This window comes from Lolium perenne, chromosome 5, assembly GCF_019359855.2.
Source record: "Lolium perenne isolate Kyuss_39 chromosome 5, Kyuss_2.0, whole genome shotgun sequence".
Classification (NCBI taxonomy): Eukaryota; Viridiplantae; Streptophyta; class Magnoliopsida; order Poales; family Poaceae; genus Lolium; species Lolium perenne.
Genome location: NC_067248.2, coordinates 217909313 through 217923293, shown reverse-complemented (window position 1 = coordinate 217923293; position 13981 = coordinate 217909313). Strand labels below are relative to the sequence as shown.

The window sequence follows — 13981 nt, the reverse complement described above, 5'->3', positions numbered from 1 at the left end:
TACTACAGAAAATGAACATGGATTTTATTTTGTTAATAAGGAAGCTGCGGTAATGGTTAAGATGGAAACATCTAAACACACATGAAGACCTGTGGATATTACTCGTACTTGATTACTTCGTTCAGCTGTGGTGCTCCATCTCCTCGATCTGTGCATGTAGGCTGCATCTTATCACATCGGACGACCTCTTGCTCTTATATGGGCATATGAGCAAATCCAGTTTTAGATTTCTTTGCTTCACTGATTTTGATACTCCTCCATAAACCTGGGCATTCGCGGTTTAGCTGGTTTTGGACGGGTTACTGAAACCGGCATATAATCAGGGGTCTCGTACGGTTTGGTTTGGACGGGTTCAACGGTTTTGGCCGGTTTGCTACTTAGCATAACAGATAGCGCGCAGCGATGCATGTGTGTCAATAGAGATCAGAAAATAGCGAGCATGGATAGGTAACCCAGCAGCGATACATAGCTCGACGCCACGACGTAGGCCGTCCTGGACGTCGAGTGCTCATGCCGCCGCGGCGCAGCTCAACGCAACGATGTCGGCCGTCCTGGACGCTGCGTGCTCTGCCGCCGGGGCGCAGCTCAAGGCGACGACGCCGGCCGTCCTAGACGTAGAGTGCTAGTCCCGCATTGGCGCATCTCAAGTCGACGACGCTGGCCATCCTGGACGCCGCGTTCTCGTGCAACCGCCGCACAGCTCAAGGTGACGACGCCCGGCCAGCCAGGACGCCGCGTGTAGCTCAAGGCAACGACGTTGGCCGTCCTGGACACCGTGTTCTCATCATGACGGCGCGGTGCAGCTCAAGGTGTCGACGCCCGCCCGTTCCTGGACGCCGCGTGCTCGTGCCGCGACGGCGCAGATCAAGGCAACGATGCCCGGCCGGCCAGGACGCCGCGGCGCAGCTCAAGGCAACGACGTCCCGCAGACGTGGCCGAGTATCAATTATGCGAACTTGCAGGTTCTGCTTCGTACTGTGTGTTCATCGTCCTGCACCCATGCACTCATCCGGTGTTGATTCACTGCGCTGCCGCTCGCCGCCGGTGATCGATCAATCTAAGAATGTACGGCAGATCGACGGTACCTCGTTCCTTGCATCCATCCAAGGAGGGGGTCCTTGAAGAAGGTGGGGCGCATGATGACGACGGGGATGGCGCTGTGAAGCTCTGCGAGCAACATCTCGCCCATGGCCTCCTGAGTCCTGACAGCTTCAGCTTCTCGCACTTTGATGATGATCGTGTCCATCGCTCCGCACCTATGCACAGATCAACCGTTAGTTAAACATGAATGCTGCTCATGAGCCGCCGGCAATATCAATCTACCGAATATCAGGCCGACCGGCCGATCGATGGTCGTTCATTGCATCCATCCGTGGGAGATCATTGAAGCTTTTTTTTAGGCGCATGAGATGAGACGATGATGGCGTCGTGGACTCGAGCTGGCCTAGCAGCATAGCAGCACCTTGTTCACACGTTCGTGTTGTAACAACCGAAGTGCTGCCGTGCTGGGAGACCGTAGCAGGGGCAGCTCCTTCATGGATTTTTTCTGTCCTCTGGTCGTCGGCCGGAGCCTTGGCGTCATCGCCGGCGTCGTCCTGCAGGGTCGCCAACCGGCCGCAGCTCGTCCTGAGATATCCTGGTACCTGCCTTCCGCGAGATGCAAGCGATCCCGTCTCTCTATTTATTTCGATCGGTTATATATGCATCTCCTTTTAGATTGGACGTGCGTGCCTAGGCATCTATCGGTGTACCTTTTAAATTTGCTATCTTGTAGCTGAGTCATTTATCTAGATTTCAGATTGCTGTGCGGTATCTTTTTTAGATTGGACGTGACGTGTTGATCTTAGACACGTATCTGTGTACCATTGAAAATTTATTTCTTGAACCGGTGTACATTTTATTTTGAGATTGCACGTGCCGTACCGTTTTAGATTGCAAATGTGCGGCCCTTTGAGTTGGCTCTCGTGCCATGCTATACATAATAAATCTCTACCGTTCCTTAATCTTTGTTTTGGGGGGATAAATCTAAACCATTGGTTTGTTGTTGTTTTAATAATATAATAGATGTGCTATTCCAGCAGCCGAATAAGCACTCAACAATATATTCTCAGAGCAACAAAGTCGCGAATAAATCTCTGAATGCCGCAAAATTTGCGAAGGTAAGACCCCAGATCCGTTCTGTGCGGCGTGGCGCCGTCTCTGACGTCGGTTTGCTACTTTTTTCCGTATCAACAGATACAAAGAAAAATCCTAACGGACGCGTTAGGTACCCGATAAAATATGACTGGGACTCGACAGAATGGTAAGACCTTAAGCGGCACCTGTCGAAGTTTACACCAGTATCCCGAGATCATGTCCGGGGACGTGATCTTGAAGTAGGTTTTTGCGGATTGCCACTAGAGCAGTTAACTAGTACCTGATCCGTCAGATGAACTAGCCCCAATTACCATTATCCCTGTACAATATAGAAATTCATACGAGAAAATATAGAAAAGGTTAAAATTGTCGAGTAAATATAAACAGTGAAGATTTTCCCTGATTCTGCGATTCAAGCAAAATCTCGGGGGCTACTGACATAGGCATACCCAATGGGCCTGCCGAATATGGTACCCGGGGTTTACTGAAGGCCCACGACCCGAAGTATAAGGAGAATCGGAAGCCCAAGTTGTTACTAAGGAAAGCTAGAGTTGTAATAGGAGTTGTTATTTGTAATCTTGCGGGATGGGTTGGAAACCCTCCCGGACTCTGTAAACTTGTGTATCACGAATGATATGCAAGGTATGCCATGCGCACATGCACACTAATTATATATATATTATGAGACAACTTAATCAAATGTGTTTTCATTCAAGATCGAGAACTAGTCAAAAATCAAGTTAATTAATTTATCAGCGCTAATTAGTTGGTCGCCTGCTTGATGCGCAATTAAGTGCCGTTGGCCTATATATGTAGGGTTTAATTAGGGTTTAGGGTTTAGGGTTAGCTAGGGGTTAGGGTTAGGGTTAGGGTTAGGGTTAGGGTTAGGGTTAGGGTTTAGGGGTTTAGGGTTTAGGGTTTAGTGTTTAGGGTTTAGGGTTTAGGGTCTAAGGTTTAGGGTTTAGTGTTTAGGGTATAATTGGGGATTAGGGTTTAAGGTTTAGGGATCATCGATCGAGTGCACACACACACATTATTAGAGGCACCCGCGCCAATTTGCGCATAAAGTACATGCATATATATATAAGTGTGTTTCTTGGCCACCAACGATATATAGATCTAGAGAGAGATTGAAATATATTTAGGGTTTAGGGTTTAGGGTCGTTTAGGGTCTAGGGTTAGGGTTTAGGGTTTAGTGTTTAGGGTTTAGGGTTTAGGAGGGTTTAGGGTCTAGGGTTTAGGGTTTAGTGTTTAGGGTGTTTAGGGTGTCCGTTTAGGGTATAATCAGGGATCAGGGATTAGGGTTTTAGGGTTTTAGGGTTAAACGTTTAGGGATATCATCGATCGAGCTAGTGCACACACACATTATTAGAGGCACCCGCGCCTTTGCGCATAAAGTACATGCGTATATATATAAGTGTGTTTCTTGGCCACCAACGATATATAGATCTAGAGAGAGATTGAAATATATTTAGGGTTTAGGGTTTAGGGTTTAGGGTTTATTAGGGTCTAGGGTTAGGGTTTAGTGTTTAGGGTTTAGGTTCTAGGGTTTAGGGTTTAGTGTTTAGGGTGTTTAGGGTGTACGTTTAGGGTATAATTAGGAATCAGGGATTAGGGTTTTAGGGTTTAAGGTTTAGGGATCATCGATCGAGCTAGTGCACACACACATTATTAGAGGCACCCGCGCCTTTGCGCATAAAGTGCATGCGTATATATATAATAAGTGTGTTTCTTGGCCACCAACGATATATATAGATCGAGAGAGAGATTGAAATATATATATATATATATCCCCAAGAATATGTTCAGATATATATTGAAATATATAGATGCACGAATGATATGTGCATGGTATGCCATGCGCGCATGCACACTAATTGTATATATATTATGAGGCAACTTAATCAAATGTGTTTTCATTCGAGAGAACTTGTCAAGATTCAAGTTAATTAATTTATCAACGCTAATTATTTGGTCGCCTGCTTGATGCGCAATTAAGTGTCGTTGGCCTATATATATATATATATATATGTAGTGTTTAATTAGGGTTTAGGGTTTAGGGTTAGCTAGCTAGGGTTTTAGGGTTAGGGTTAGGGTTAATTAGGGTTTAGGGTCTAGGGTTTAGGGTTTAGGGTTTGGGGTTTAGTACGTGTTTAGGGTTTAGGGTCTAGGTTTAGGGTTTAGTGTTTAGGGTTTAGGTTCTAGGGTTTAGGGTTTAGTGTTTAGGGTGTTTAGGGTGTACGTTTAGGGTATAATTAGGGATTAGGGTTTTAGGGTTTAAGGTTTAGGGATCATCGATCGAGTGCACACACACATTAATTATTAGAGGCACCCACGCCTTTGCGCATAAAGTGCATGCGTATATATATAAGTGTGTTTCTTGGCCACCAACGATATATAGATCTAGAGAGAGATTGAAATATATTTAGGGTTTATGGTTTAGGGTTTAGGGTTTAGGGTCAAGGGTTGGGGTTTAGGGTCTAGTGTTTAGGGTTTAGGGTATAGGGAGTAGTGTTTAGGGTTTAGGTTCTAGGGTTTAGTGTTTAGGGTGTTTAGGGTGTATGTTTAGGGTATAATTAGGGATTAGGGTTTTAGGGTTTAAGGTTTAGGGATCATCGATCGAGTGCACACACACATTATTAGAGGCACCCGCGCCTTTGCGCATAAAGTGCATGCGTATATATAAGTGTATTTCTTGGCCACCAACGATATATAGATCGAGAGAGAGAGATTTAAATATATATATCCCCAAGAATATGTTCAAATATACGCACGAATGATATGCAAGGTATGCCATGCGCGCATGCACACTAATTATATATATATTATGAGACAACTTAATCAAATGTGTTTTCATTCGAGATTGAGAACTTGTCAAAATTCAAGTTAATTAATTTATCAGCGCTAATTAGTTGGTCGCCTGCTTGATGCGCAATTAAGTGTCGTTGGCCTATATATGTAGGGTTTAATTAGGGTTAGGGTTAGTGTTAATTAGGGTATAGGGTCTAGGGTTTAGTGTTTAGGGTTTAGGGTTTACTGTTTATGTTTTAGGTTTTAGGGTTTAGTGTTTAGGGTTTAGGGTTTAGTGTTTATGGTTTAGGGTTTAGTGTTTAGGGTGTTTAGGGATTAGGATTAGGGTTTTAGGGTTTTATGGTTTAAGGTTTAGGGATCATCGATCGAGTGCGCACACACATTATTAGAGGCACCCACGCCTTTGCGCATAAAGTGCATGCGTATATATATAAGTGTGTTTCTTGGCCACCAACGATATATAGATCGAGAGATAGAGATTGAAATCCCCAAGGATATGTTCAAATATACGCACACACATGAATTATTAGAGGCACCCGCTGACATAGGCATACCCAATGGGCCTGCCGAATATGGTACCCGGGGTTTACTGAAGGCCCACAACCCGAAGTATAAGGAGAATCGGAAGCCCAAGTTGTTACTAAGGAAAGCTAGAGTTGTAATAGGAGTTGTTATTTGTAATCTTGCGGGATGGGTTGGAAACCCTCCCGGACTCTGTAAACTTGTGTATCACGAATCCCTCGGCTCCGCCTCCTATATAAGGGGGAGTCGAGGGACAAAGAGAGGATCGAATCTACTGTCAACACAACCCTAGTTTTTATATTGTTGAGCACTTTTCGGCTGAAACCTTCGAGATCTACTTGCCCTCTACATCTAACGAAACCCTAGTCTACAATCCGTAGGCATTGACAAGTTAATCCCTTGTCACCCGCGCCTTTGCGCATAAAGTGCATGCATATGTGTGTTGTTCTGGCCACCAACGATAGATCGAGAGAGAGAGATAGATTGAAATCCCCAAGAATTAGAGGACCCCCTTGCACAAGTGTTGGCCATCTATATATAATATGAATCCCAATAATGTTCATACATGATAGGGCATATGTGTGAAGCAATTTTTTCGAGAACTTGTAAAGATTCAAATTTATCAGTGCTAATGGAAACTAGTGCACATTAGAGAACCCCCTTGCACACGTGTTGGCCATCTATGTATAGTTTGAATCCAAATAATGTTCATACATGATAGGCTATATGTGAATCAATTTTTTCTTCCAAGAACTTGTCAAGATTCAAATTTATCGGTGCTAATGGAAACTAGTGCGCACTAGACGAGCCCCTTGCGCAAGTGCTGGCCATTACATATAGTTTAAAACTCAAGAATGTTCATACATGATAGGCCATATGTGCAAAGGAATTTTTTTCCCCGTGAACTTGTCAAAATTCAAGTTTATCGGTGCAAATGGAAACTACTCCAAAAAATTACATAGAGGTCCAAGAGAACTAGACAATAACTAATAGGACCTGCAACTTTACAAAAAGGACCCCAAAACATATAGAAGAAAATCAATCGAGTCCTTATGAACCGCACATCAGATCTCTGCTCCGCATCCTTTCCAGCAACTCCGTCGCCAGGGACGCACCACTTGGGACGGTGTCGCCGGTAGTCGCCAGGACGAAGGAGAAGAAGGGCCTCAGCAACGGCATATTGGCTCTGAGAAGGGCCGCTGAAAGGCCAAGATGTTCACAGGCAAGACGGATGACGCCGTCGTATGCCCCGAGCTTGTGAACGTTAGCAGCTTGACTTCCCCATTGGCCAGATCTGATGCACTAACCAAAGCAAGCCTCACCGTTAGCGCCATCACCTTGATGGCACCAGATCGGGGTTTGGCCGGCAAGATCCACCAGATCTGATCCGCCAGATTCACCATAGGCCAGATCTGAAGCCGATGACGAGATCCCCGACTCCACTGCGCCATTTTGCTCATGGGAAACACTGGATCTAAGCTTACAACAACATGAACTCCCTCGGATCCAAATTAACTGACTCAACTTTGCTTATCTAAATATGGATGTATCCACACATGTTTTTACTCGAGATACATACACGTCTAAGGAAAGTTGAATCAATTAATTTAGTTCGGAGGGTGTACGATATACAGAGAGAAGTCGGCCTCCTCTCCGGCCGGCGAGGCTGCCGGAGAGAAGGGGGAGAGGAGCCAGGGGAGTGGGAGAGACTCGAGAGAGAAAGAGAAGAGGAAGAAATGAGAGCTCCCTGGGGAAGAACATTATTTTTGTCGTTCTGCTCGTAGCTAGAAACTGAAAATTTCGGCCGCGCGCCAAATCATCCCGCCGCATCCATTCGAAAATCCCGTGACCAGTTTTACCCTTTTAACCCTGGTCCGGAAGCTACAACCCACCGACCATGGAGGGCTCATTCGGTAACAATGAAATATCTTGCCTAGATCCCGAACCCTCCCCACAGGCCCACACCCACCCACCAACCATTCGCCCCATTAGCTCAAAAATACTCTCACACGCCAAAGCTCTGACTCTCTACAGTACTAGATCTGCTTCGCTGCCGGCATACTCCTCCACAGCGTAGCCTTGATCGTGTTGGTTGTCCACCCACCTGATCCACTCCCCCGCCGCCCTTGCCACCGACGGATCTGCTTCACCGCCGACCTCGCCACCGACGGATCTGCTTCACCGCCGACCTCGCCACCGACGGATCTGCTTCACCGCTGACCTCATCCACAGCGTAGCAATCAACGCCTTTCCTGTCCACGCACCGGATCCTCTCCAACGGAACCGTGTCTACTTCACCGCGCCCCCCCCTCCACAGAAGCCAATCTATTCCACCGACTACCTCGGCGCAGCGGCTGTATCAACTTCACCGAATCCCTTGCCAGCCAACCAGATCTGCTTCACTAACGCCCGCTTCTACTGAAACAGGGTCGACTCATCGTCTCCCGCGTTCGCCGCCGCTGGAATGCAAGTTGCCGCCCCCGTCCACCCCGCCGCAGCTTGGTTAGTACGCTGGCCCGTTAGATCGCGGTGTTTCTTTACCCATGTTTTGTGTAGTTATTTGCAGATCTCATATGCCATTAAATTTCTTGATGTGTTACTTCGCATGAAGTTCGTTTAAATATTGTACAGTACCAAAGCATTATCCGGTCGCTACCATCCTGTTCATTCTACTGACACCTGTGTGCATCCACATATTTATAGCCTTATACCCATTCATTTGCTGCCAACTGTTTTTGTACTGCATGTTATTCCTTTTATAGTCATGCTATGGGCATTTCCAATCTGGTTGTTCTTATACCACGTCATTAGCTCACCGCTAGCCGCTAGCTGTTTTCTCGTGTCTGCTATTCTCACACTTCTTTTATAATCATGCTATGTGCATTTCCAATCTGCTTGCTCTTATACCTCGTCTTTAGCTTATAGCTATTTTTCCATGAATGCTCCTGTCGCACAGCTTGTATAGTTATTGCTGCTTGCCTGTCTGGTCTTTGTATTATCGTAGACTAACTTGTCAATGTTATTTTTCCTAGGGATTGATCATGCGAACCACTTATTAGAATATCCAACATTAACAGCGGGGACGCTAGGGAAGGTTGGAATATGAGTTCTTGGTTGGTAACTTTGGCAGTTTACTTCCGTTATTATCTATAACCTATATGCATTGTTCCTTATGCAAGAGATTAACACTTGGAACCCTGCCATAGCAATGCCATCCATGCTTTACTATGTTCTGCCTATTTGATATGCTTGTCTTGGAGCAACTGCGAAGGTGATTTGAACCTGACATTTGGTCATTCTTAATGCCAGTTTACTTTATGTGGAAAACCTTGGCATTACCCTACTCTAAATCTGAATGTCTGAAATTCTTATCTCATGCAAAGCAACATCTAGTTGGTTTTAATCTGATATCTTGTAAATATTGGCTTATTCATTTGGCAGCTCAAGTTTTTTGTTATTTGAAACCAACTGACTTGGTGTTAAATGTGATACCTAAACACAGATTAAGGACAATGGAGCAGGAGGATTAGCAATTCACTTGATGGCTGAACCTAAAATGATAGGCATGTCGACCACGACTAGTGCACGCAAGAGAAGGACCTGCAGCGAGCCAGTATGTTCTGCTACATGCTGTTATCTGATCTCTACATTGCGTAATACATGTTTGAATAGTTAATTGTTGTAACTATTTTTGCAATATTACCAGAATGCATTTTTAGTGAAGCAGTCATCATTAGAAGATAGTCGCCAAAGCGACCCTGTGCAACATTATGATGTAAGTCTGCTTAGTACAAGTTCCATACATTGTCTTATTTATGCAACTTGTTATTATCTTATATCTACATTGCATAATAAATGTTTGAATAGTTCACTGTTGTAACTATGTTTGCAATATTACTAGAATGCAGTTGTAATGAAGAAGTCCTTAGTAGAAGATAGAGCGCAAAAAAGGTTCCGGCGTGAGCCTATGCAACGATATAATGTAAGTCTGCGCTTAGTACTTGTGACTATCTCATATCGACAATGCTTAATACATGTTTGCATAGTTCATCGTTTAACTCTTTTTGCATTATTATCAGAATGCAGTTCTGATGAAGCAATCTTCATTAGAAGAGAGGCCCACAAAAAGTTCTGATCTTTGTTCTGATGCATCCTCTCATAGCCGTCAACCTAGACCATTCTTTTCATCAAACAGTGAACATCTCAAGGCTGTACTTTATAAAAGACATGGTATTGCTGCTTTAAGGTCTGTAGCTGATATGTTGACCAAGAGTACACAAGATTCAATCAAGGCGATTGCCAAATGTCAACGTGTTATTGATGATGCTAATAGAAGTCCTCAATGATTCTATGTAATTTTTTTATTTGGGCACATTAATTGCCTTGTAATTTTCCTAGTTATTTTATTTGTGTATGTAATTGTGTGTATCATTGATATCAGATTTTAGGCTCATGAAATTTAATGCAAGTTGACTAGTCAAACAACCAGGGCCCTATAACAGATTGGGCCGGCCCATTAACAGTAGTGTGGGACCCACTTTCATTTTGGGCCGGCTCACTTACTTACTGGGCCGGCCCGTTAACAGGAAAGTGGGACCCACCTGTGCTTTTGGCCCGGCCCACTATCTTGTTGGGCCGGCCCACTTGCTACATGATGGACCCCACATACTAAATGGGCCGGCCCTGTAAGAGGAAAGTGGGACCCACCTCTGTTTTTGGCCCAGCCCACTAGCGTGTTGGGCCGGCCCACTTGCTATATGGTAGACCCCACATACTAAATGGGCCGGCCCTTTAACTGGAAAGTGGGACCCACCTGTGCTTTTGGCCCGGCCCACTATCTTGTTGGGCCGGCCCACTTGCTATATGGTGGACCCCACATACTAAATGGGCCGGCCCTTTAACTGGAAAGTGGGACCCACCTGTGTTTTTGGCCCGGCCCACTATCTTGTTGGGCCGGCCCACTTGCTATATGGTGGACCCCACATACTAAATGGGCTGGCCCATTAACAGGAAAGTGGGACCCACCTGTGCTTTTGGCCACGGCCCATCAGCTTGGTGGGCCGGCCCATTTGATCTAATGTGGACCCCACGCACTAAATGGGCCGGCCCGATAGCAGGAAAGTGGGACCCACATGCTAATTGGGCCGGCCTAATAACTTCTTGGGCCGGCCCACTTGCTTTAAGGTAGACCCCACTTGGTAAATGGGCCGGCCCGATAACAGGAAAGTGGGTCCCACATGTTTTGTGGGCCGGCCCTTTTGCCTGTTGACCGGTCAAACGAGTGCATTCGGCCCGGCCCACATGCGTAGTGGGCCGGCCCATTAATGTTTTGACCAGTCAACCTTAGAGGTTAGGCCCGGCCCACGTAACTAATGGACCAGCCCACCTATATAGTTGACCGGTCAAACTAAGTCAGCTGGCCCGTCCCGCAAACTTAATGGGCCGGCCCGCTTAAGACGTGGCAGGCCTTGTGTGGGCCTACCATCTACCACGGGGTTTCAGCCAGTTAACGCCGTTGCACGCGATTAATGGCGTCTGCCACGTGTCAGTTTGCATGACGTCAGCAGTCAACGGGCTCCCGGAAACACTTCTGCAACGGTCCGATTTTCCGGGGCGGAAGGGCGCCCTAGCGCGACTGACCGAAAAAATCGTCGTAGGACTTTGCCTGACGCAGTTTCGACAACAGAACCCATATCGTCGGGTTAGGCCCATAGGCGACGAAAAATACCCCTTAGCGGACGATTTTGAGACGTCGTCTATGAGAACTTTTCTTGTAGTGTAAACCCCCCTAAACCCTAAACCGTAAACACTAAACCCTAAACCCTAACCCTAGACCCTAAACGACCCTAAACCCTAAACCCTAAATATATTTAAATCTCTCTCTAGATCTATATATCGTTGGTGGCCAAGAAACACACTTATATATATACGCATGCACTTTATGCGCAAATTGGCGCGGGTGCCACTAATAATGTGTGTGTGTGCACTCGATCGATGATCCCTAAACCTTAAACCCTAAAACCCTAATCCCTAATCCCTAATTATACCCTAAACGTACACCCTAAACACCCTAAACACTAAACCCTAAACCATAGACCCTAAACCCTAAACCCTAAACACTAAACCCTAAACCCTAACCCTAACCCCTAGCTAACCCTAAACCCTAAACCCTAATTATACCCTACATATATAGGCCAACGACATTTAATTGCGCATCAAGCAGGCGACCAACTAATTAGCGCTGATAAATTAATTAACTTGATTTTTGACAAGTTCTCGATCTCGAATGAAAACACATTTGATTAAGTTGTCTCATAATATATATATATATAATTAGTGTGCATGTGTGCGCATGGCATACCTTGCATATCATTCGTGCATATATTTCAATATATATTTGAACATATTCTTGGGGATATATATATTTCAATCTCTCTCTTATCTCGATCTATATATCGTTGGTGGCCAAGAAACACACTTATATATATACGCATGCACTTTATGCGCAAAGGCGCGGGTGCCTCTAATAATGTGTGTGTGCACTAGCTCGATCGATGATCCCTAAACCTTAAACCCTAAAACCCTAATCCCTGATCCCTAATTATACCCTAAACGTACACCCTAGACACCCTAAACACTAAACCCGGCCTATACCCTATACCCTAAACCCTAAACACTAAACCCTAAACCCTAAACCCTAACCCTAGCTAGACCCTAAACCCTAAACCCTAAACCCTAGATATATTTCAATCTCTCTCTAGATCTATATATCGTTGGTGTGGCCAAGAAACACACTTATATATATATACGCATGCACTTTATGCGCAAAGGCGCGAGTGCCTCTAATAATGTGTGTGTGCACTCGATCGATGATCCCTAAACCTTAAACCCTAAAACCCTAATCCCTAATCCCTAATTATACCCTAAACCTACACCCTAAACACCCTAAACACTAAACCCTAAGCCCTAGACCCTAAACCCTAAACACTACACCCTAAACCCTAAACCCTAAACACGTACTAAACCCTAAACCCTAACCCTAGACCCTAAACCCTAAACACTAAACCCCAAACCCTAAACCCTAAACCCTAAACCCTAATTAATTAACCTTAACGCTAACCCTAACCCTAAACCCTAATACTACATATATATAGGCCAACGACACTTAATTGCGCATCAAGCAGGCGACCAACTAATTAGCGCTGGTAAATTAATTAACTTGAATCTTGACAAGTTCTCTCGAATGAAAACACATTTGATTAAGTTGCCTCATAATATATATACAATTAGTGTGCATGCGCGTGATGCGTGCAGTTGACACACGTCCGTTAGGAACCCCAAGAGGAAGGTGTGATGCAGACAGTAGCAAGTTTTCCCTCAGAAAGAAACCAAGGTTTATCGAACCAGGAGGAGCCAAGAAGCACGTTGAAGGTTGTTGGTGGCGGGATGTAGTGCGGCGCAACACCAGGGATCCCGGCGCCAACGTGGAACCTGCACAACACAACCAAAGTACTTTGCCCCAACGAAACAGTGAGGTTGTCAATCTCACCGGCTTGCTGTAACAAAGGATTAGATGTATAGTGTGGATGATAATTGTTTGCAGAAAATAGTAAAGAACAAATATTGCAGCAGATTGTATTTAATGTAAAAGAATGGACCGGGGTCCACAGTTCACTAGAGGTGTCTCTCCCATAAGATAAATAGCATGTTGGGTGAACAAATTACAGTCAGGCAATTGACAAATAGAGAGGGCATAACAATGCACATACATGATATGATGAGTATTGTGATATTTAATTGGGCATTACGACAAAGTACATAGACCGCTATCCAGCATGCATCTATGCCTAAAAAGTCCACCTTCAGGTTATCATCCGAACCCCTTCCAGTATTAAGTTGCAAAACAACAGACAATTGCATTAAGTATGGTGCGTAATGTAATCAATAACTACATCCTCGGACATAGCATCGATGTTTTATCCCTAGTGGCAACAGCACATCCACAACCTTAGAACTTTCTGTCACTGTCCCAGATTTAATGGAGGCATGAACCCACTATCGAGCATAAATACTCCCTCTTGGAGTTAAGAGTAAAAACTTGGCCAGAGCCTCTACTAATAACGGAGAGCATGCAAGATCATAAACAACACATAGGTAATAGATTGATAATCAACATAACATAGTATTCTCTATCAATCGAATCCCGACAAACACAACATATAGTATTACAGATAGATGATCTTGATCATGTTAGGCAGCTCACAAGATCCGACAATGAAGCACATAAGGAGAAGACAACCATCTAGCTACTGCTATGGACCCATAGTCCAGGGGTGAACTACTCACTCATCACTCTGGAGGCGACCATGGCGGTGAAGAGTCCTCCGGGAGATGATTCCCCTCTCCGGCAGGGTGCCGGAGGTGATCTCCAGAATCCCCCGAGATGGGATTGGCGGCGGTGGCGTCTCAGTAAGGTTTTCCGTATCGTGGCTCTCGGTACTGGGGGTTTCGC

At 45.1% G+C, this 13981-nt stretch overlaps 1 long non-coding RNA gene across 1 annotated transcript; it reads left to right on the top strand.

Annotated features, from left to right (window-relative positions):
• Positions 1 to 9031: 9031 nt before the first annotated feature.
• LOC139831363 (uncharacterized) lies at positions 9032 to 9445 on the top strand. Its single transcript, XR_011746074.1, has 3 exons — positions 9032 to 9082; positions 9176 to 9244; positions 9371 to 9445. It is a non-coding gene; the product is annotated as an uncharacterized lncRNA (long non-coding RNA).
• The last annotated feature ends 4536 nt before the right edge of the window (positions 9446 to 13981 follow it).